The sequence below is a fragment of the Aquila chrysaetos genome, chromosome 11, assembly GCF_900496995.4.
Source record: "Aquila chrysaetos chrysaetos chromosome 11, bAquChr1.4, whole genome shotgun sequence".
In the NCBI taxonomy this organism is placed as follows: Eukaryota; Metazoa; Chordata; class Aves; order Accipitriformes; family Accipitridae; genus Aquila; species Aquila chrysaetos.
The window spans coordinates 28,212,050-28,233,328 of record NC_044014.1 but is presented as its reverse complement, the minus strand read 5'-3'; the positions used below and the strand labels follow the sequence as shown (position 1 = coordinate 28,233,328).

Sequence of the window (21,279 nt, the reverse complement as noted above, 5' to 3'; positions counted from 1 at the left end):
GAAAAGATCAGCCTTTTATAGCAAAAATGCTGCATGTATAAATACCAAATTACACAAATAGAAGTGTGTGCTACTGTTCCTTACTTTGGTACCCAAGGACTTTAATTCAGCTGTTAGGCTGTCATAACATCTTATCTAACACACAGAGTTTCTGTGAGGTATAAAAAAAAAAAAAATAATGGAGACACCACAGCTTTATAGGTACCCACAGATGAAGATGAACGATGAGACATTTATTCATTCAGGAGGAACACATGCTCAAAAAATAATTGCATTTGCATCCCTAAAAAACTTCCCTAAAGAAATTCAAATGTTTAAAAATTTGTTTGTCAGCAACAGATTGATTTGTGGTAAGTCTCTTTCAGATTCATGAAAGGTAAGTTTGCCACATTACTACTGGATGAATTCCAGGGAATCTTAATTTGAGGCTGGTTGAAGAATTAAATGGTATTTTAATTATTAAGCATCTGTGTAAATCCAGTATAAATCATAAATTCTGTCTGTTCCATGTAATTTTTCTAATAGGCTTGGGTTATAGTTGCTATTAGTTTCCATAATGTGTGTTGAATAGGTGGTGTACTGTTAAGTACTGTGAAAAGTGCCCTTTCTGTTACCTGACACAGACAGGACTGACCCCACTGCAGACCCCAAGTCTTTGAACATTAAAATCTGCCCTGGCCGGGAATGCAGTGTGAGCAAAGAGCAGAGCCAAGTTAGACCTGCAGGATTACTGTGTGCTCTTGCTGGATGAAAATTATGTTTTTAAATTGACTCTGAAATAAATATTTAGCTATAGGCCTTTGAGAGTCCTGGTTTGTTTGGGTTTATGTTCTACACCAGCACGTCACAGTATTTGGTAATTCACATCCCTTGGGGTGGCTTCCTACTTAGAGCATTACACAAAGAATGCATTTTCAGGCTAGATTTCCAGTAAATAACCCTGCAGTTCCAGGAGATAGACTAAAATAGCAGCATGCCTGCAGCTCAATGCCACTTTATTTAAGTTCAGATCTCTCTCTATTATTCTGATTACATCCTCTTCTGTTGCTCCCCCAACACTAGGCATCTTTGTCAGTGTCCTCTTCCTACTAGCATCTTGGTTTTCACTAAGTTCTCCACAACTCCATCTTTGCTTGCAACCATACTCTCATAGCATCCTGCACTCTGTGTTCCTTGATTCATGCTTCCAACCCTTTCCATAGTCATCATCTTCCACCACTAGATTTGCAACTGCTGTGTAAGTTCTGTCAACGCTGCCAAAGGTCTGGAGATACCCAGCACCTTTTCTCAGACTACTGGACAGGAACAGCCTCAAAAAAGAGATCACTGTTAGTAAAGAACAGGACTGAACAGATAACTTCAAGAAGTTTTAATAAATCCTCTAGTGGATGTAAAATCTTAAAACAATGTGACAAAGACACACTTTATGAGTTGTAGTTGCCACATGTCCTGCAGAATAATGGCTTTTATTAATTGCAGAAGAGTTTCTACCATGACTAACTCATTGTTCTCGCTCTTTGTAAATCCCTGATTCTGGTTTTGAATCCAATTCAGTTTTCTCAGTCTCAGTGAGTGCCAAAGATTGGAACTATGCATTCTATAATGCATATTTCCTTTAAACCTTTTCAGTGTGTTATTTTCTAATTCAGTTTAACATCTTCCTCTGCAAAAGAGCTAGGAGAACTTCCTTTTTACCCACTCTGCACTTCTGTCATGTACCTGTTCACTTACTATGTCTAAACAGTCCCAGTGTTTATTTGACCTTCATAAGAGTCTTCTGAATCTCTACACTTTATTGCTACCTGTATACAGATTGCTTCAAGTCAAGTTATTGACACCCACTGCTCTCCCTTCATCCACAAATCCAGTTATTTTCTCATAGAAGGCAATCAGGTATGATTTACCCTCAGTAAATCCATGCTGACTGTTCCCGGTGACCTCGTTCATGTACCCAGAAGTGGCTTCCAAGAGGATGTGCCACATGGTTTTGCCAGGGGCCAAAGGGAGGCTGACCGGCCTTTATTTTCCCAGATCATCCTTTTGGCATCATCACAGCCCAAATCAAGAGATAGCAGGGTCTCTACAGACCTAATCTACAACAAGCAGAATAACCAATGCAGATTTTAGCCCTCTCAGGAGGAACTGGCCAGAAATATATTGCCAAATTAGAGGGAAATCTGTGCTGGACAACTCAAACAGTCATAAATCTGAAAAAATATTAGTTACATTTGTTTAACTTGTAGACTAAATGAGCTCTTTAGAGGTGGCCTTATAGTTCTGCATGCAGATACCATACTCAGTTCAGCCATTCTTAAAATGCATCGTTCTCCTTTTTGTCAGCTAGCTTACCCCAGGACAGGGTGCTAACTGCCTGGCTGACATATCAGGGCAAGTTAGCAATGAGTTGTAAGTGAGAAATGTAAGAAAAAAACCTGAATGCTGAAGAAACATTATTTTTGGTCTTGTTTTCTTAGTGTTTTCTGCAGTCCCTCACTTGCCACTTTATTTTCTTCTCTCTCCTTACTTTCCTTTCATCCCTGAGTGTTTCTTCTCCTCTCTTCCACTGGCCTACACTGGCAGGGAGGTATCACTGAGCAGAAGAGAAGCCTCTCTCTCATGTCTGTATAGCTTTACTACTACTCATGTTTCCAGAGCAGTATTTTCACTTACCCCATATTTCACTCTGCAGAGACAGCTTGGCCAGAACATAGCACATTTTCCAGTCACAGATGTCCCTATCGGATTCATGCCTGGTTCTTAGAGACGTGGTAGAAGGGAGGTTTTTTTTATTGTACTTCAACTAATACAAATGATCCCAAGCCAATATAAAGCAAATTTCTTTATCCTCTTTGCCTCATACTGGAAGATCAGGTCTTTCTGACCACATGTGTTTCCCTCAGTACTTACATGAGGAAAGGCTGATGTTTAATTCCAAATAAACAATTACTAGATATTCCATTAAAGGAAAATGACAGAATTTTTAATACATTCCCTTTCAAATATCAAGACATGGCTACAGCTCTGGTCTTACAGTAAGTGACAAAACATATGTTGTCAAGGTCATAATTTACAGTCAGATCCTTGTGTCTATGAAGATTTTCCCTAAACTTCAGGGGAATTTCCAACTGTACCACAGGTCATCCTGCATGAATCCAATTGCAAGACTGGAACCTAAGATTATTATTTTTTTCCCACAAAAACTCTAGCTGACTGGTTTTAACTTCTGAAAGAGAGGGTGCAGTTCCATTGTAGAATCTAAGTACTCTTTAACAAAAATATGTATGTTTTCAGAAATCAGAACACTGCAGATCTATTGCCAAGAAAAGAAAAGAAAAAAAAAACCAAAACAAAACACTATGAAGACAAGCACAAGGTATTAATAAGGTGACATTTAAAATACTGTTTTCTCTGATCAGAACTGGTTGCTGAACTGGTTCCCTGCTAGTGATGGAGTATTCTCATGCAGAAATACCAGCAGCAGGTCACAACAGAGTAGCTCCATTTACATCAATGCAGCCAGCAAGTATGTTTGCAGACCTACACGTTCAAAATTTTTTAATGCATGGATTTTAAATACAATGGGAAAAAGCAGTCACTTTAGTCTGATCATATCAACTTCCTTGATCTTTTATTTTTACTGTGTTCTTTCACTTTCCTTCTTTCCACCGTTGCCATACAATGGAAAAAGCTGCAGGGGGAGGAGGGAGAGAAAGGAGCAATGGATTTCCTTGACTAATCCAATTCAAGCACATTCAAAGAGTTCTTCTGGTCAAGCTTGCATATCAAGTCTTATCTCTAGTCAGTATCCAGAAAGCAATGTCCTAGTGCTCCACAGTATAAGGGGAATTTGAAACAGGCTTTCTGTACTTGCTATTATTTTTTGACAGCTTAAGAGCTAAAATAAAGTAGAAAAGTAAATTGGTCAGTTTGTGCACGGGTACTGTTTCTAGAGAACAACGCTCCCAAGGAGAAGCAGTGGCTGCAGCAGAGGACAACCCGCAGTTGACATCAGGGTGCTGTGCAGGCAAAAAATGGGATGCCTGCCAGTTCTCAAACCAAATGACAGCAAAGCCATAGGTATACAGTCTCTAACTTCCACAGCTGCCGGGAAAGTCTGTGTTACGTCAGTATCATTATAGGTCTCCATACCAGTCAGTATCACAGCTCTGATTTTAATTGCATCTGAAGTGAACTCAGCAGTAAAACATCTTTGTCCTGAGTGATGGACAACTGTTTACTTCCAGTTTTAAGTAACTCTATATGTACATCACAAGAAGAAAAAGACAACACCCACCCTCACCAATCAGTCTTTTCTGGTACATGTGAGCAAGCATTATAAAGCACTACATCAAAAACTGTCACAAAATCTCAGTCTCAGTGAAACAGTTGTAGAGCCTAGGAATTAGCCATTTTCATGTTTGTTTACCCTAGTATCCATTTGACTTTAATGGATAACCTAACAGGGATTTTTTTTTTAAATATATTTTTATGTATAAATAAAAGGCAGGATTATCTACTCCTAGCACAGTTTGTCTCAGAAACAATTACAGACTCTGTGGCATCTTGCAATCTTGGCAGCTGTACTGTCGTCTTATATGGGAATATAGATGCATGTTTGTCTTAAGAGCTCCCAAATCCCTGCATTCTCCCTAAGAAAGAATGGGACAGGAAATTTCTGGGTTACTGGGCTCTTTGGCGCAGCTGTCTCTTTTGCTTTCACATGTATTTCTACAGCAAGATGAGAGCCATCTTAAGCAATGGAAACAGAGTCTCATTCAGCAATGGTTCTTTTCTCTTTTGTCTGCTCTAAAAGAGTCTGAGTGTTAGGAAGAGTAACAAGCACTGAACTTTTCCCCACATACACAACTCACACAAAGGAATGAAACTGGGTTGAGATAAGAATATATTTTTTTCTCTTTAAGAAAAAAAACAGTTCAAGTTCAGGTTCCTTCAAATTAAGTTTACTATTGGAGTCTTAAGACCACGATCCAGCAAAATTTACCTGATCTCAGTATAGTTTTTCGTGTGCTTTTGAAGTTAAATATCTATTTAAGAACTTGCTTGCTTGGGTGATTAGGCTTGTGACAGAAGATACACTCAAACACCTAGATCTCAGCTCTCATGCCTACAGCTTTAGGGATCAAGTGCCGAAGACACAGCCTTTATGTTCTCAAATATTTTGCCATGTTCTGCAGTCCTTAATCCTTAAGTTCAAAGAGAGCTTTCCTTGTTCAGTAACAGAACTTAATCCATTTTTCCTCTTACTTGTGTTCTTACACTCTCTTTTTATTCTGTTTGACCCATATTGCTATAATAAGAGTCTAGAATTATTAACTTTGTCTCACCACATTCCTACTGAGCCAAAAGTAGCTAATAATCCATGGGGAAGCGTGAGGAATAAGAAAGGCAATGATGTGTCCTGAGTGGTATAGTGGAATTAAACCCTCTTCCCTTCAGGTCCTGTTCTAGCTCTGGAATGGTTTTTTCCCCTTAATGCAGGTTCTCATTCAGCCATATTTTGTGCCTTATATCCAAAAAATATAGGTAGGCAGAGGCCTACCATGAGAAGCAGAAAATTACGTCAACTCACTATTTCGCATAAATATTTTGTGAGTAGAAGTTTTGGCTTTTGTTTTGTGATATAACCTGAGAAACAGTAGTGGCTTGCTAGAAAAGATAAAGAATACATACAAAAGAAAGAGAAGAGGCAACCAAAGTGCTAAAGATGTAACAAGACCACAGGCATGACTTTCCTGGAAGGGCTACAAGGCTTGAACCCCTCCTCACACTGGTACCACCGAAGCAGCTGCAACGCAACTCCACACGATGAAGAAACTGCGTCCTCTCCCTCCTGGCAGCAGCCGCTATCTTAAAAAGGTACAGGGACCAAGATTTCCCAGTGATTATTGCTTCTCTCTGAAGTGACCTGTTTTATACATATTTAAGATGGCCTAGGGGAAGATGCTCAGTAACTTCCAAAAATATCAGGCTTTTTGGGGGGGCTGACAGCATGGTGCCTAGGAGGTAAGGCGCTGCCATGCAGGCTTATTCCAGCGTGCACAGGAGAATTGGAAATTCAAAGTGATATTTGCACAGTAGTTCAAGGAACGCACAGTAACAACAAATGTAAAATATTACTGGTAGTCATAAGTTCTGCATCAGTTAGGAGGCTCTCACTAGGAGAAATTTTAAAACTCCTAATCTCTTAGCACTTTATGTTCAGATCTCCTCAAACCAGATACCAATTGCAAGTGAGAAAATGTTACTGCCCCTCTATTTATGTTCATCCCAATGGGACCTGTATCTTATTCCCATTGGCTTCTACAGCACAACTGCTGCTGCTGTTGGTGAAGCCCCATTTGAAACCACACACGTTGTTCAGTGCTCTGCTATCTGATTTCCACGTGGATTATGAGCAGCATGGTTTGCCTGTACCGTAATCAGTTCACGCATTGTCAAGAAAACACACAGCTCAACAGGCATATAACATAAACCACTATTTTAGGCCTGAACCTCAAAAGAAAAAAAAAACATTAAACATTTGCAGCAGAAATAGCCAATGTCCATATTTTGTATGGGAACAAGATAGTATCTTAATGTAGAATATTTTAGAGCAACCAGCTTAAAACTGCTCACATGTTAACTGATGACATTTTGACCACAGCATACAATCTCCAGACATGCAATTTACTGAGTATAAATAAGCCAAAAGAAGAGGGGAGAAAACTCCTCAGAGTCCGCTACACGTGATAGACACAAGCACTGCAGAAATCTGCTGATAATCCCCTTTTCGGTTTGTGTTCGCAGCTAAATCTACTTCACTTCCTATGATACTGAACATCATGTAGTCCTTTGAGGTCCACCACTAGCCATAAATCCCAGGCAGGAAACAGTTTTCAAGCCTAGGAGGAAAGACGGCATTTCATTTTCTAAAGCCAGCCCTGTGTAACCAGGTCAAACAAAGTTTGGAATTGAAGCGCTTGAAATCCAGGATATAATTGTGTATGTTTTTCTGTTTGTTTTGTTACCGGTCAACCGGATGCAACAAATAAAACCATTTTTCTTTCTTATTTTCTCTCTCTGACTGTCTCTTTGGGAGCTCCTCTTTGAGAGCCAACCTCTCCATAAGCCAGTGCTTGAGGTCATAGCTCCCTAACTTTAGGACATCTGCTAGGTCAGATGTACTTGAGGAGAATCAGCTGCTTGCAGCAAGTACATTATTAGCACACTAGAGTCACAGACAAATGTTGAAGGTATCCCCTCTTTTTCTGTCTCTCTAACAAATACATATATCCATATATCCCATTTAAAATTTCTTGTCTTGATCAGAGCTCTATCTCCAATGCTGATGCAGAGCATTAGATTAAGAGTTCAAACTCTTAAATATTTGAATTGTAAGCTATAGTAATTACAGAAAAAAAATCACAAAACGAAATACTACCTTCACTTTAGGCACTAGGTACTGAATTTGCTCTGTACTGTATTCCTTCTAATTTTCTGAAAAATCATAGAAGTAAAGGTACAAAAGAATAAAATAGTAATTTAGTGTGTTGAACACCTGAAAAAACAGATTGAGGAGCTGTACTTTGTGAAAACAAAACCCCTTCTTGATGTCAAACCGAACATCCAAATCCAGAGATTCTCCAAAGCACTAGCTGCTTACGAAGCACTTGGTGCCCCTTCTTATATTCATTATTTAAAACATTTCTGTTGTTTCAGTAGCACATGTAACAAAAAGGCAAATAAATACCCAGGATTCGTGCTCATCTCTCCAATAATGAATATGTGTATACAAATGAAGAGGAAAAACTTATTTTATAAGAAATTCTTTCTTTTTAAGCCACCAAAGGCTTGTTCTAGAGCTCCTTCAAGCCACCTTTTGCATACCATAAATGAAATGTTATTCTAAAATAGAGCAGTCAGTTTTTACAGTAAGGAAAGAATCTGCCTGGAAAAAAATACAGCAGGCTTGATTCAAAACTTGCACGCTGGAGTGCCAGGTTGGCAGCGGTTGAAAGTGCAATGGAATTGAAAGGTTTCCATCTTGCCACTAAGCTTTAACACAGTGTGTTAGATATTCATACTGCTTTGGCAAAGACCTGCAGCCCCAAGTGTACTAATTTCTGTCAAGCTTTTGAAACTCTCACTCAGGAAAAAGCAGAAGGTACAGGGGAATTGGTAACATACCCCTCAAGGAGTTCCTAAAAGCCAGTCAAAATTGCAATACCTGTATTTAGGGGGTGGCAGTAAATATCCTTCCATAGAGTTCATGTCTATAATAGAGTTTAAGAGGAAAATGCTAGGAACTAGATTCACAGCCACTATAAAGCCATCAAGCCACATTTACCCATACATATCTGTTTAGGCTAAGGATCAGACCTCAACCATCTTCACCAAATCTTGTGTTATGAAAATAAATAGGAAAAATCATCATATATTAAATGCCCTTTTAAGCTCTGTCCACTTTGTCCTCTGTCATCCAATACACTTTATTCTTTCCATGTATACCAAGAACTAATTTCAGTTATGCACCTATTTGTTTCAAGTCTGCTAAGACAGAAAACATTAAGGAGGCAAGGTACACTCAGAAACTGATGCAGTCTCTCTACAGGAGTGTAAGTCTGTCTCTATGCTTTTGCAGTAAACAAGATCTTAAATGAAAAGAATAAGGGAGTAAAACAAATTTAGTGCATTAATTTAAGCAAGAGTTATGTTTTCTATTTCAAAGCATTTTCCCCGTGTTATATCATAGTAACAAGATTAAAAATTGGATGAGGTTTAAGTTTTAAACTTTCATTTGACAGCCCCTGGGGAAAGCTCTTCTGCTTGTCTGCAGAGACTGTACAATCTCTGTGGCAGTAACCACGGTTGTAGTTCTTCCCCATGGCTGAGCCCCGATCGGGGGGGAGCCAGTGCAAGCTGCCCAGCCTTGCCTGCAGTCCCCTCCCTACCCTTGTAAGGTCAGCGCACAGGAAGAAAGTGAGCTCTGGCAATGGCTTTTGTCTGCAGGAATTTGTCTTTCAGGAACTAGATTGAAAAGCAGGTCTTGATAAGTCACCAACACAAGCAGCATGTTTAAACCAAGACACTTCAACAGAGAAAATGGAGCCTTTTATAAAAACATTCTTGCTAATCTACTTGATACCATTTGACCCTCCAAAAAGTGCAAGTCTGAAAACAAAAATATCTTTTCTAAGCTGACTGTAAGTCATTTTGATTCTATCTGCATTTTTCAAGTTAGAAGGCAAAGCATGGGGAGCGTTGTTCATTATCTCCACCCAAAATAAGAAATGTGGAGCGTTTAGTCACTTGTGATTTTTTTCAGTGGAAGTGAATTCTGACCTAACGCTGCCACTTGGTTAGCACATTCACAACAGTTATTAATTCAGTCTTTTGTCAGCTGTGCTCTTTCAGACACAGTACTCTCAGATTATATTTCTGAGAAGCAAGGTCAGAATGGAGTTTGGAAAAAGATACCACCTCTGGCTCAGGGCATCCCTCAATTATAAATCACTGGAGGTTGGGAGGGCATACTGGGGTAAATACTGGTTTATGTTTAGCTTGGTTTTGTACTATTCTCTGACATCCACTGCTGACCCTACCAGGGAGTGGAGTAGCACTTTTGTCTGGCCCAGTACAGCGATTCTGACATGTACATGCCTGCGTGAAATGAAGCTATTTAAGGAATGAAATAACTGCCTTTAGTTACAATAAAAATAAAAAAGGTCCAACTCCAGAGAAGGTGATACAGTTACCACAGCTACCATTAGATCTACATTAACAAAAAATTAAGGTATTAGGCATGCTATACTGTAAAACAAAATCTTGACACAGAACCACCTGACAAGTTGCAGATAACAGGCACCATACAAGATGTGATTCAAAGCCTAGGTAATAACAACTTTACATTCTTTACAGTTTGTGGAGAGGGAAGTAGGCTTGCAGCTCATTTATTACATATTATTTGGAAACAAGGATAGAGGTTAATTAGAAAATCACAGTGAACCTTTTATTTTCACATACAGTTTAGATTTTACTGTTTTTTAAAAAGGGGGGAAATGAAGGTTTAAGACTGTTCTTCATCACATTGGGGGCAATAAAAAGGCTGCATTATTTTAGCATTCAGCATGGTCTGATCTGGTTTTAGAGTTAGAAAGTAGCACAATTCTTTGACACAATAAGACAGTTAATGTTTTTAACATGTCAAATAGATACGTAAACTTCTTCATCATGTGCCTCTCAATTCATTTCTGAATGGATTTACCAAGTGTGTGCATTGAGATGTGTGTCAGCACAGCTCTTTACTTGTCTGACACACAGAACGACTGGGCATGTACAGATCAATGTACAAACATACCCCGCTCTTGGTTTCTGAAGTATTGGCTCACATTGAAAGTCCTGTCTACAACATCTGCTGAGAAGTCACTTTCTTAAACCCTTTTTGATTTCCAGTGCTGTTAGGATTCAGCTCCTCTGTGCAATGTTAACACATACAGTAAGAAAAAGAAAGGGGTACATTTAACATTAAAAATCTGCGAAATGTACACTAGAAACAAACCAATACTCTTCCCTGAATGATGCATTTTTATCAGCCCTTCAAGCAAGGACTACCAAATCACAAAGGGAAGAGCTGTAAGGGCTTTTTCAGCCTGTCCAGGAGGCAGGAAGGAGAAAAATGAAAGGCGCTTGTGCCCTTTTATCGTACCTTAGGCCCAGAACATCAGGTTTCAGCATCTTTGGGTTTTGTAAGAGGTTCTTTGGAGGAGACTGAATAAGCAGAGGATGGTAGTATCAAGGGGTCTGAAATCTGGCTAGAAGTTTGCCTAAGGTTTTGAGCATAGAAGGGGTTTGAACAATTATATGAGTGGATTTTTACACTTACTAGTAAATCTAGAATCAAACTTGTAGATTGTTTCAAAACTTTATTTCTTTTTGAATGGCATTTTTTGCTCAAGTTTTACTTTAGCAAATTAAACTCTCTACAAAGACTACTTTAAAGGAGTTTTTTTTCTGCAAAACACCCATTGCCATGCACTTACCACCTCTCTCAGGAGATGTGAAGACTGCAGAAAAGACATGACTATAGCAGATACCCTTCATTAAAACAAAAGGAAAGGCACAACCTGATGTTTCTAATGTGTGAACAGGACAGCTATCTCATCCACCACCTTTTGAAGGCAACAACGGGAACTCTTTTGTGGGTTTCCACAGTCTCTGCCCAATGCCAAGTACATACATACACATAGGTGCAATGTAGAAACTTGCTCTGAAGAGTGTTGGCAGTCAAACTTGACTAGAATACAGGTCTCCAAACGCTGAAGTCCTGCTCTTAGACCTCATCCTTCTGGAAGCCGAGAAGTAATTACCAGGAGGGGTTTGGTCTTTTTTCATTATTTTACACTCCCTTGCTCTTCACTGCTTTCTGACTTTGCCAGTGAAAGTGCCTACTGCTGTCCCATTCTTGCTCCCCTTCCCTGATTTCCATGGTTCAAATGTTTGGAAACGCTTTGTAGAATTCTGCAAACTTCTTCCAGCCGTGCCAAAGCAAACTTGAACTCACAGCCTTCTGAGGCTTTCCCATCACTGCTGACACTCTATTGGTGATCTGCCTGCTATGAAGTTTTTGCTGGGGTTTTCTGACCATTTTTGCACATCCACTGTGTTACAGCTAAATGAGCTATGGGTGCCAAGGGGAAAAAAAACCCTACATTGCTTTCCCTTGGTTGGTTGCATTACAGAGCTGTTTAAATACAAAAAGGCAGAGAAACAGAGAGGAGGGGAAAGGGCAGAGATAGAAGCAGTGTGCGCATGTGTATTTGAGAGAGCAGGAGAACTGTAAATGAAGGGGTGGTCTTAGTGAAAAGAAGTAATGTCTCTTTAAAAATAAAATGAAAAAAAAAAACAAACCACCTTCAGTGTTTTCTTTAGTCTTTTTCATTCTTTGGCAGCATCCCAAAGATTTCACTGTCCTTGTCTCCAGCATCTGGAAACCATCAGGGTAAACAATAGAGTGCTAGGAACTGGAACCCCTGCCTCAGCTCCCGTGGGACCTCGCTCTGGAGAACATGAGAACACAAACCATTGGACACCATGTGGTCAATTACTTCAAACTAACAAATCTGTGTGCCTTCCTATTTTCTGTTTTCCTTGGCACCACATGACCCTTTCACAATGGAACCCAGCTGTTGAAAAAGCCAGACATTTTCTTTTTTAACCTCTTGCTTACTTTTGTGCTTGCTCTCCACAGCAAGCTTAGGGTTGGCATGTGCCCTAGGTAAAAGTGTCCTGCTTATTAAAATCCTGGCTGGCTGTAATGTTTGCCTGTTTTAGTCAGCAGAGAGGCTCGAGAGTATTAACTTAACAGGATCATACCGCAATGAGGACTCCACAGGTGGTCCTGTGTTTTCTGGGTTTCCTGACATTGCGTGCCAGCACTTAAAGCAGATACACCAGGACACTTTTACAGCCTGCCTGTTTTGTGCAATCAATAATTGCATGTGCAGTTGTGACCTACTTTTTAAAATTTGTTCCTAGTGCAGGTGCTTTATTGGCAATTGCAAAGAGCTAAAGTTGTCTCAAAAGCAAAGACTGTTGAGGGGGCCTGCCCCTTTCAGTGCTGTGAAATAAACTTTGCTCTGGATTAACCATGCTAGCTCCAGGACTGAAGCTCGAGGTCATGCATGGGGTGGGGAGAGGGCTGACAGGTCCTTGTTCTTTCCGGGCATCTGTTTCGAAAGCCAATCTTTGAACTATGTGAAACCATCCAGTGTTACTAACCACACACAAGCCAAGACTTCTATACTACATTTAGATGCATCATCTTATTCTGTGTTTTACTTTCATTAACTTCCTCCAAAGAGTGGGGATGCTGAACGGAATGGAATTGTGCTCCTAGCACACGCTGAAGAAACGCAACTGACATTTCATGTATAAATAATCATACATGCTCCCAGATTCACAATTTTATTTCTGGGAGAAAGATAGGTACGTATGTAATGCTGCAGCTGGAAGACAGGAATAAAACAAGGACATGCCATGCAGTTGGATCCTTGCAGCTAGCAGTGCATCCAGAGATGTGGTGTTGTATGCATTTTGGCACTCACCTTCATCAGCTTTGACCTCAAACAGGTGATTGCTTATCTGCTGAGCAAAGACAGTTATATCAGTGTGTAAAGGTTAGGGAGTTGGCACTGGTATGGTCAGAAGACTTGTTCAGGGCAACTAGATTCACTGTGCTAGCTAATTTGATCAAATCTGTATTGCAATGTGAAAGGGCTATCGCACTGAATTGGCCCAACCCATCTCCACCGGTTGATTGGCAAGGCTGGCCTTGCCTCTGACTACAGGAGGGCCTTCCTAGGGGTTAGCTGTTCAAGCCCTGACATCTTCACTAAGCATTGAGCACACTTTATTCATTTCCAGGTTGCTATATTGAACTATACCACCTAATTTCTATTAAGATCACAGCAATCTGTAGAAACTTAGCACCCTGCCAATTTATTTCCATTTCCAGCAAGTAGTGGAGATTGTTTTTCTTTTTTTCCACCCTCTTTGGATTTATGCATAAAACTTTTTCACTGTAATGACCTTACATTAAAACACAACCCAACTAGTACAAACAAAATGAAACAAAGTAATAATATACACATATCTGCTGTGAGCTGCAGACACCAGCCATAATCACAAAAGTTGACAAGTTTTAAACTTAAAAGGCAAACAACCCAGGAGACCGGGTAGGCTGAATGAGCAGGGAATGCTTTAAAATGTTACCTGCAACCTTGTTAAAGGTATGCTGCTGAGCCTAAGATTAATGAGATGGATGCCTGAAATTGGCAGAATCTTGTTCCTCCCCTTTCAGTGAAGTACAATGTGTATTTTGTGTATAATTTTATAGTTCTATTTCTTTTAAGAGAGATGAAGATGAATCATTAAATGGGTTTGCTGGAGGAACTCCTACTGCAGGATGTAGGCATTAAGCCATTTTGTGGCCAGTAGTATAAATATATTTAAAAAAAAAAAAAATCCCAGATCCAGCCTATAGCTCAGCAGTTATACTAGGGAAGCTTTTTCCCCTTTTCTGCCAGTGTTTTTTGATCCCAAATGTCTGCAGAATTGATTAGCGTGATACTGAAAGGGTAGAAGCAGGTAGGGGGAAGGGGAGGGTTAAGACAATGCAGTAGCAACTTAAACAGCACAGTGCATACTTAATCTTTTACTATTTATGAAAGGACTGGTTAATTGTATGGCATAAGTTCAAATCAATCTACTACTTCCCTACACGAACATCTTGGACAACTTCCTGTCTGGCTGATAGATATTCACAAAAGTATAGATAAAATAAAGTTCTGTGAAGGAATGCTCTGCCTGTGGCAAGAAAAATATCTTACAGGAGTTAAGGGAGTCTGCCTTAGCTAACTGAAGCAGTCCCAGCACAGCTTGGATGCAAGCCAGGGCACAAATGAAACCACTATAATGGCACTGATGGATGACCTCATTCTGGCAATGAAGAGAGAACACATCTATTCTCTTCATCCTGCACCTCTTCAGCGTTTGACACTACTGGCCATAAGATACAGCTGTTGCACCAAGAGGAGGTGGCAGACAACCAGAGTGATGTGTTAAGATGGCTTCAGTCTTTTTCAACAGAACAGCACTTCCAATAGTTGTCCCCCTTCCTTGGCTCAGTCTTGTGGCATCCCACAAGAATCAGTTTTCCCCCGGTCTCTTACAGTATCTGCATGGTTGCATTTACTAGGTAGAATGGTTGCATTTAAATGCCAACAATATGTATACATGTGACACACATAGCACTAGCTAGTTTTCACTGCCTACAACCATATCACTTCTACATAGTGAGCCCATGTTCAGTGGGGTGAATTGAATTCATAGATGAAAAACAGCTGCTTGAAGCTGAACAAGAACAAGAGCTGACACCGGCAGCCAGAGGAGAGAGCTTTTGGAAATGTTTTAGGACTAGCACAATATCAAGATCAGTCAAAATGTAGTCACTCTTTTAGAACTGTTATGGTATTACTCCCCAAGACTAACTTGTTATAATTATCAAGCAACGTTTTTCTTCCCCTCTCCAAATACTGAAGTTTAGCCCCTCTTTGCAGGAAATGATCTAGTCTGCTTTACTCGCATCTTCCTCACCTCTCTGCTCAAGTGCAATACTGCATACCTGAATATGATGCCTACACCTCTTAGGAAGCTAAGGGCATTCAAGAATAGTGCAACATGTGTCCCTAGCAATTCAAGACTCAGCTTGACTTCTACAACTTTCCACAAAAGAGAAGTACAGACTGGATTACATGCTGAGATCCTACAGACACTTTCACTGAGTTCATGGAATATTCTAAACATCTTTGATTATGTGGTCCATAAAATCCTTATCTTTGAGTTGTTTCATAAACTGGGCCATATTACCTAAGGGTACCTACAGTTGCCTTATTAGTATCACCAACAGTTTCACTAGCACTTGTCCCCGAGGGCAGCAGCCTTTTTAATGCGGGAGTCTTCACTTCAGGAATAAGGGCACTCAGGAATTAAGGATTACCACAAGCCTCCCTGAGTACAAGGTGTGCACAGTTTGAGCTTGTCTTCAGGTAAATATGTATTGAATTACATATGTTTACGGTATATTTAAAAATGAAAAGTCCTGTCTAGAACAAGATTTCCACTGCACTAAAGAAGGGTGGGAGAGACTGCCAAATGATGTTATGACATAATGTACTGTGTGGAAGTGCTTTGGTCTTACTGCTGATTAGCCCAGGATAATGAACTGTCTAGGATATTTTCTTCCATCTTTCTATGCATCTAAAGGATGCATATCTTCTTGCTGGTTTTGAATCAGCACAACATGCAGAACACTTCAGCTCCTGTGTTCTCTTTACATGTATTAGTACTATGTTTAATATGAATTAATGTTTGTCTGTGCTCCCTGTTTGAGAGAACTTCTTTTTCCATCAGTCAGGAACATTTTTTTTTTTCCCAGTCAAGTCTAGGAAAGTGATTGTAATTCTGATGTTGTAAGAGAGGTAAAAAGGCAAATTTTCAAGTTCCCAGCAAGTATTATAAACAAAACCATCATCTACACTCATTTTTGGTTTGAAATTCAGAAGAACCCAAAGCCAATATGCAATATTTTCCCATCTACAGTTTCTACACTCAGCTGGGATCTCCTGCTCAATTTTGTATGGAACTGGTATATCATTAATTGAAAACAGTTTACTGGTGCGATTTCATGTTTAAAAATAATTGGCAAGTTGTATACAGTCAGATTTCTGTGACTTTTTTCATTAATTGCCACAGCTTGTGTGTCTGTTTCTACAATAGATTTTAATAAATCGGTCTATAAGCTGCATTTCCTGCAACTACTTACAGTACAGTCTTACATATCACCACTTCTGACAGATCACATAGACTATAAAGTTATATTTCTGCCTCATGGGGCTGAGTTATTACTAACCACCGAGCCCTACAGAGAGAAGTCTGTTTATCATAATGTGACTAAAAGAAGCAAGTAGTCAGGGTGGAGGACAGTGCTGAGGCGCGAGACGTGTAACTGGAAAGAAAGCTTCATTTGTAGATGACAGAACACTACCTTTCTGCATAGAAGAATGACTTAGAGGAGATTTTACACATACTTTTTTTTTTCCATCCACTGTTGAACTTTTTAAACATTAAGAACACTGATCCTGAAAAGAGAAGGAAAGAAGAAAAGAATGAGGAACAGCATGAAAGTCATAGCAGGAAAGAAAGAAACATAAGAGAGTAGACAACTCTGTTAACTAACTACTAATAAGCACAGACTGATAGTCATTTCACCTCATTTACTCTTCTGTTTTCTGGAAAAGAACTGATTTCAGGCAGCTGATCATCAAGTAGAATGCACGTGTAGGCGAGGCTGAAAGAACCGATTGTATTGCTCACACTCTTTCTCCTGAGGGGAGACAGGGACACCGAAGTCATACCTGTCTTTAACGCTAGTCAGCATTTTGGACAGCTCTGTTTCTCCCTCAGATGTAATACACAAGCTTTTTTATTTCCATTTAACTAACTAAACTTCCCACCATCTACAACAAATGTATATTTTGTGTCTACTTTGTGACATTTGGTCTGCAACACAAGGTTTCAGAATATTCCCTTCAAAATCTGATACTGCACACTGCAATTTCTACTAAGAAAGAACCAAAGAAACAAAGGGGGAATAACACTTTACATATAATATGGGAGAAAACAGTGTTCAGTTTTCTGCTTCTGTAGTCAAGTACCGGAACGTACTGGGATGTAGGACCTTGGGTTGGACAGTGCCACCTGAATGACCTTTGTTTAAGTCCAGTTCAGCTAGCATCTGCACTTGCTTGTTTTTGGAAACATGTTTACATGACTAAGCAGAATGTGCAAACAGTGCAGATGCTGCAAAGGGAAGTTCATCTTCACACTGGCCAAAATGGTCGCAGGCCCTTTCCTCCTATTATATACCTTGCCATAGTAGTACATCATAAGTCCAGGAATTTCAAGGCAGCCGCAGGAAGTCAGTGTGCCTTGGGTGCTTAATTACTTTTGCAAACTCTGTCTTGTCTTCAGCGTAAGGGGCTGTTCAGCTCTCTCCATTTAAGAGAATGAATATATCGTTTGCTTGTGGGGATATTAATCTCTATCTGAATGGCCTAAAGATAATTACCATATTCAAATGAGTGCAAAACTCTGTGCTCTAAGGCTTTTATTCATTTATTGTAGTAAACAGGTTTGTGAATAGTTAGTCTCTGTTTCCTGGACAGAAGAAAAATTCTCCATCCTTTATTTATATGCCCTTTTACTGGCAAGGTCCAACTCTTTCGTTTTGTCCTTCCTTTTCACCAGTGTGACCTACTCCCAGCTGCTGGAAGCCCTGCACTGTCCCCATCCCCCTGCCAGTCCTGTTCCCAGCCAGGAACCGGCAGCTGTTACTGTGCACAACACAGGCACTGCAGGCTCAAATCCAGGCAATCTAGATCACCGCTTTTCTAGGGAGAAGTTCTGAACTGTAGTCTGAAAAGCTCTCACTGCCAGGCAGGAGCTTCATGTGCAGTTTGACTTCTGTTCTTCATTAATCCATAACGCTGGTTAGTGGAAGAAATGTTACTTTTTTTCTCTTGGTTAAACGCTTGTAGTATAACCCACTTTTAGCTGGGCTAATTGTTTGAGAGAGAGGGGAATGCAAATCCTAAATTGGCCCCACACGCTTCAACAGACTATTGCTATGTTGTGGTTGAAAGCAATTTCTTCTGCAAGTTTACAAAACTGACTTTGCTGTAACAGAGCTGCCTTAAATTTTCGGCACAGTTGTCCTTATACAGTGTTGAATGTATCCTTCAATAAAGTCCCAAAACAGTTTCCAGTGCATACAGACAGAGTGTTTTCCAGAGAAGCATCCTATGCAAAAAGCTGCAAAGTTGCGTACATACTAGCTGGAACAGACCACCCAGCTTTTATGACGGCACTTGAGGGCTGCCATGACCCACCCCAGCCACCTGAGCAGAAGCTGCAGACATCTGCATCACAAGAAGCGTGGCTCCCGCTGTGTGCACGCCTGGCCTGGTTGCAGGACAACAGCACCAAAGCAGGGGTGTCTGTCTGCTCCCCGATGTGTCATTGGTGCTTGTCCAGTGATGTGACAGGACCTGCAGTCTAGGCAGATATCTGCAAGTTACCCCAGCGACAGATGTGTATGGGCACCAAACAGCAGCACTCCTAATCTTGTGTCCTTCACACTACCTATGCACCAAGCAGAATGACACCCAGCCCTGGTGAGCCCTTCTGCACCCTCCCTGCAGAACAGTGCTGCCCACCAAGAGTGGCTGTGCAGCCTGCAGAGGTCACAACTGTAAAATCCGAACTAATAATTTTAAATACCTCTCCTCCTTGGTTAATAAAGTCCTGTTAAATGCAGATCCATCTACATACTGAGATGGCTGCAAGTAGCTCCAACTTTTCTACAAACAGGTATGAATGGTGGCATTAGAAGTGCTCCAGTTGTTTGCAGGCACTGTGAAACAAAGCAGTTCAGTTTCAAATCAGAGATCAAACAAAGGCAGAAAAGATTTTTGCAGCTGTTCTCCTGCCCTGGAGTTTGTTGTGCATATCTCCTCTTTTTGGAACACTTCCTTGTTTCACGGTGCCTTCAAAAATATATTGTCATCACAACCTTCTTGCCAAGTACCACTCCAAGCTGGTTATTCACCACTGCCCCTTTCCCAAGTCAAACTGTGCATTTCTACAACACTTCTCACAGTCATTGACTGGGAGCAACATGCTCACTCAGGCCAACCTGTGAGGTAATCAGCTGATCTCTGTTTCCTCTGTATGAAGCAATGAAACATCTGTTTCATAAGAGAGCTGAAAGATAGTCCTTGTGTGGTTACAGTCTTCTGGTATTAAAAGCTTTTTTTTGTTGTTGTTGGTTTTTTTTTTTTTTTAAAACACCTCTGGTTTGACAAACTACATACATAGACATCACAACTACTATTTTCACTTTAAAGCACTGGACAGTTGTTGTCCCACCTCACCCACCCCCTGCCCCCTTCTAGAGCAGAGAACTATTTTAATATGTAATATTTTAAGAATAGAGCCCACTGAAAAAAAAAACAGTGAAAGAGCAGGAAACACTGCTCACTGTTGGAGAAGCTGCTGAGAGAGCACAGGTATGCACTTCTGACCAATGGGCACATCTCTCTCTGTGCAAGTTTGTTTGGTATTAACACTCCACTTCCTTGCTATGCTGCAAATTACAGTGAATATGTGATTCCACACTTTTTTCTTACATCTCTCTTTCATAACACATTGTTATGTTTCTATTTTAATCCACTCTTTCTATTGACTTCATTACAGATTATGTTTATAGTCCTTAAATTCCCTGTCCATGTACTCTGAAGAGTTCTCCTTACTTCATATATTTCTAAGCAGAAGAAGAAAATATCTACTCCACTGTTGTATAGCCAGTGGGGAAAACAGGACAGGCAAGAGAAGGGATTTTCAGGTGCTTCTTTGCCTGATGTTGAGGATGTGACTTCAGTTCACAGTGTTTAAATCCAAGTCCTAAGTGATGGTTTAGGAATAATGTGGATGCTTTAGAGAAATGAAGACACTCTGGATTCCCCCTCTACTGCATATGCAGATAACAAGATGAAGGTGGAGGCTTTTCCTGTTTATATCCTGATTTCATGTGCAGAACCATGTCCTTAAAAAGAAGTGGGTAATGGGCAGTCTCTAAAATGATTTCTTGCACGTTTCCCTGAACGCATCCTGGCAACACAGAGTGTGCTGCCCACGGGCCAGTCTGACAGCTGTAGCATCTTGTTGTAAAACCAAAGCACTCCTCACAACCATCAGAATAGATTAACAGTGACATACTTGACACATATTTCTTCCTTTTATCTTGAGGAAGGAACTAAAATGGGTTAGAACACTATTCCTCCTCCCGAGCTGGCTTGGCTACACCAGCATTTAGGAAGGGGTCACCTGAGGCACCATCCCACTGTCCCAGAGTCTTCTCTGTCAATTCCCATCAGCTCTCAAAATTTACTATGGAGCTATTTAACTACAGCTTCACTGATGATCCATCTAGCAATAACATTGTATCAAATTGAACTGTAACATTCACCATTTTAAGGAAAATTCCCTGCATTTGCTGAGTGAATTGTATACCTCAATAAATGTACATAACACATACTCTTCTTTTGTTTCCATTTATACATGGAAGTGAAATGCCTAATGAATACATTATCTTTCTAGATCCTTTTCTTATTGCTGCTGTTATTAATCTTACATTTAGAGTAATTATGTATTATGATAAAATTGTTTCAGCTTCTCAAAACTGATTCAAATCCCAATATCATTAACAAAGTCTTGCATTTGATAGCTATTAGAAAGAGCTTCTCTTCCTGAAGACCATACATACTGAGCATACCCCAGTACTTTTAGACAAAAGATTTATTACTGTGAAGAGTTAGCAAAATACAAAGCACAGACTGGTACCGCTCTCCACTGGATCTGTTTCAATAGAGTGGAATATTCTTGGTTACGTGATGCTATCCTGAGCCATCTACTTTAATTCAACAACAAGGGCAAGAGGAGCCAATGCTGTTTGTGAGGAGTCTGCTGACTCATTGAGCAAACTGTCAAAAGGGCTCGATCACTTCCACAGGTTGTTGTTGACCTATTTATCTCCAGTGGAAATGTCTACTGTCCCTCAGCATCCTGCAGGGCTTACTAGGATGTCCAAGGAAGAGCAGGCTT

At 40.2% G+C, this 21,279-nt stretch overlaps 1 protein-coding gene and 1 long non-coding RNA gene across 2 annotated transcripts in view; both read left to right on the top strand.

Moving 5' to 3' along the window:
- The window catches only part of ZCCHC24 (zinc finger CCHC-type containing 24), a 121,742-nt gene that overhangs the window by 66,793 nt on the left and 33,670 nt on the right, over positions 1-21,279 (top strand). The gene's annotated exons all lie outside the window — the stretch shown is intronic.
- LOC115348090 lies at positions 1,466-7,070 on the top strand. Its single transcript, XR_003925736.2, has 2 exons — positions 1,466-5,877; positions 6,808-7,070. It is a non-coding gene; the product is annotated as an uncharacterized LOC115348090 (long non-coding RNA).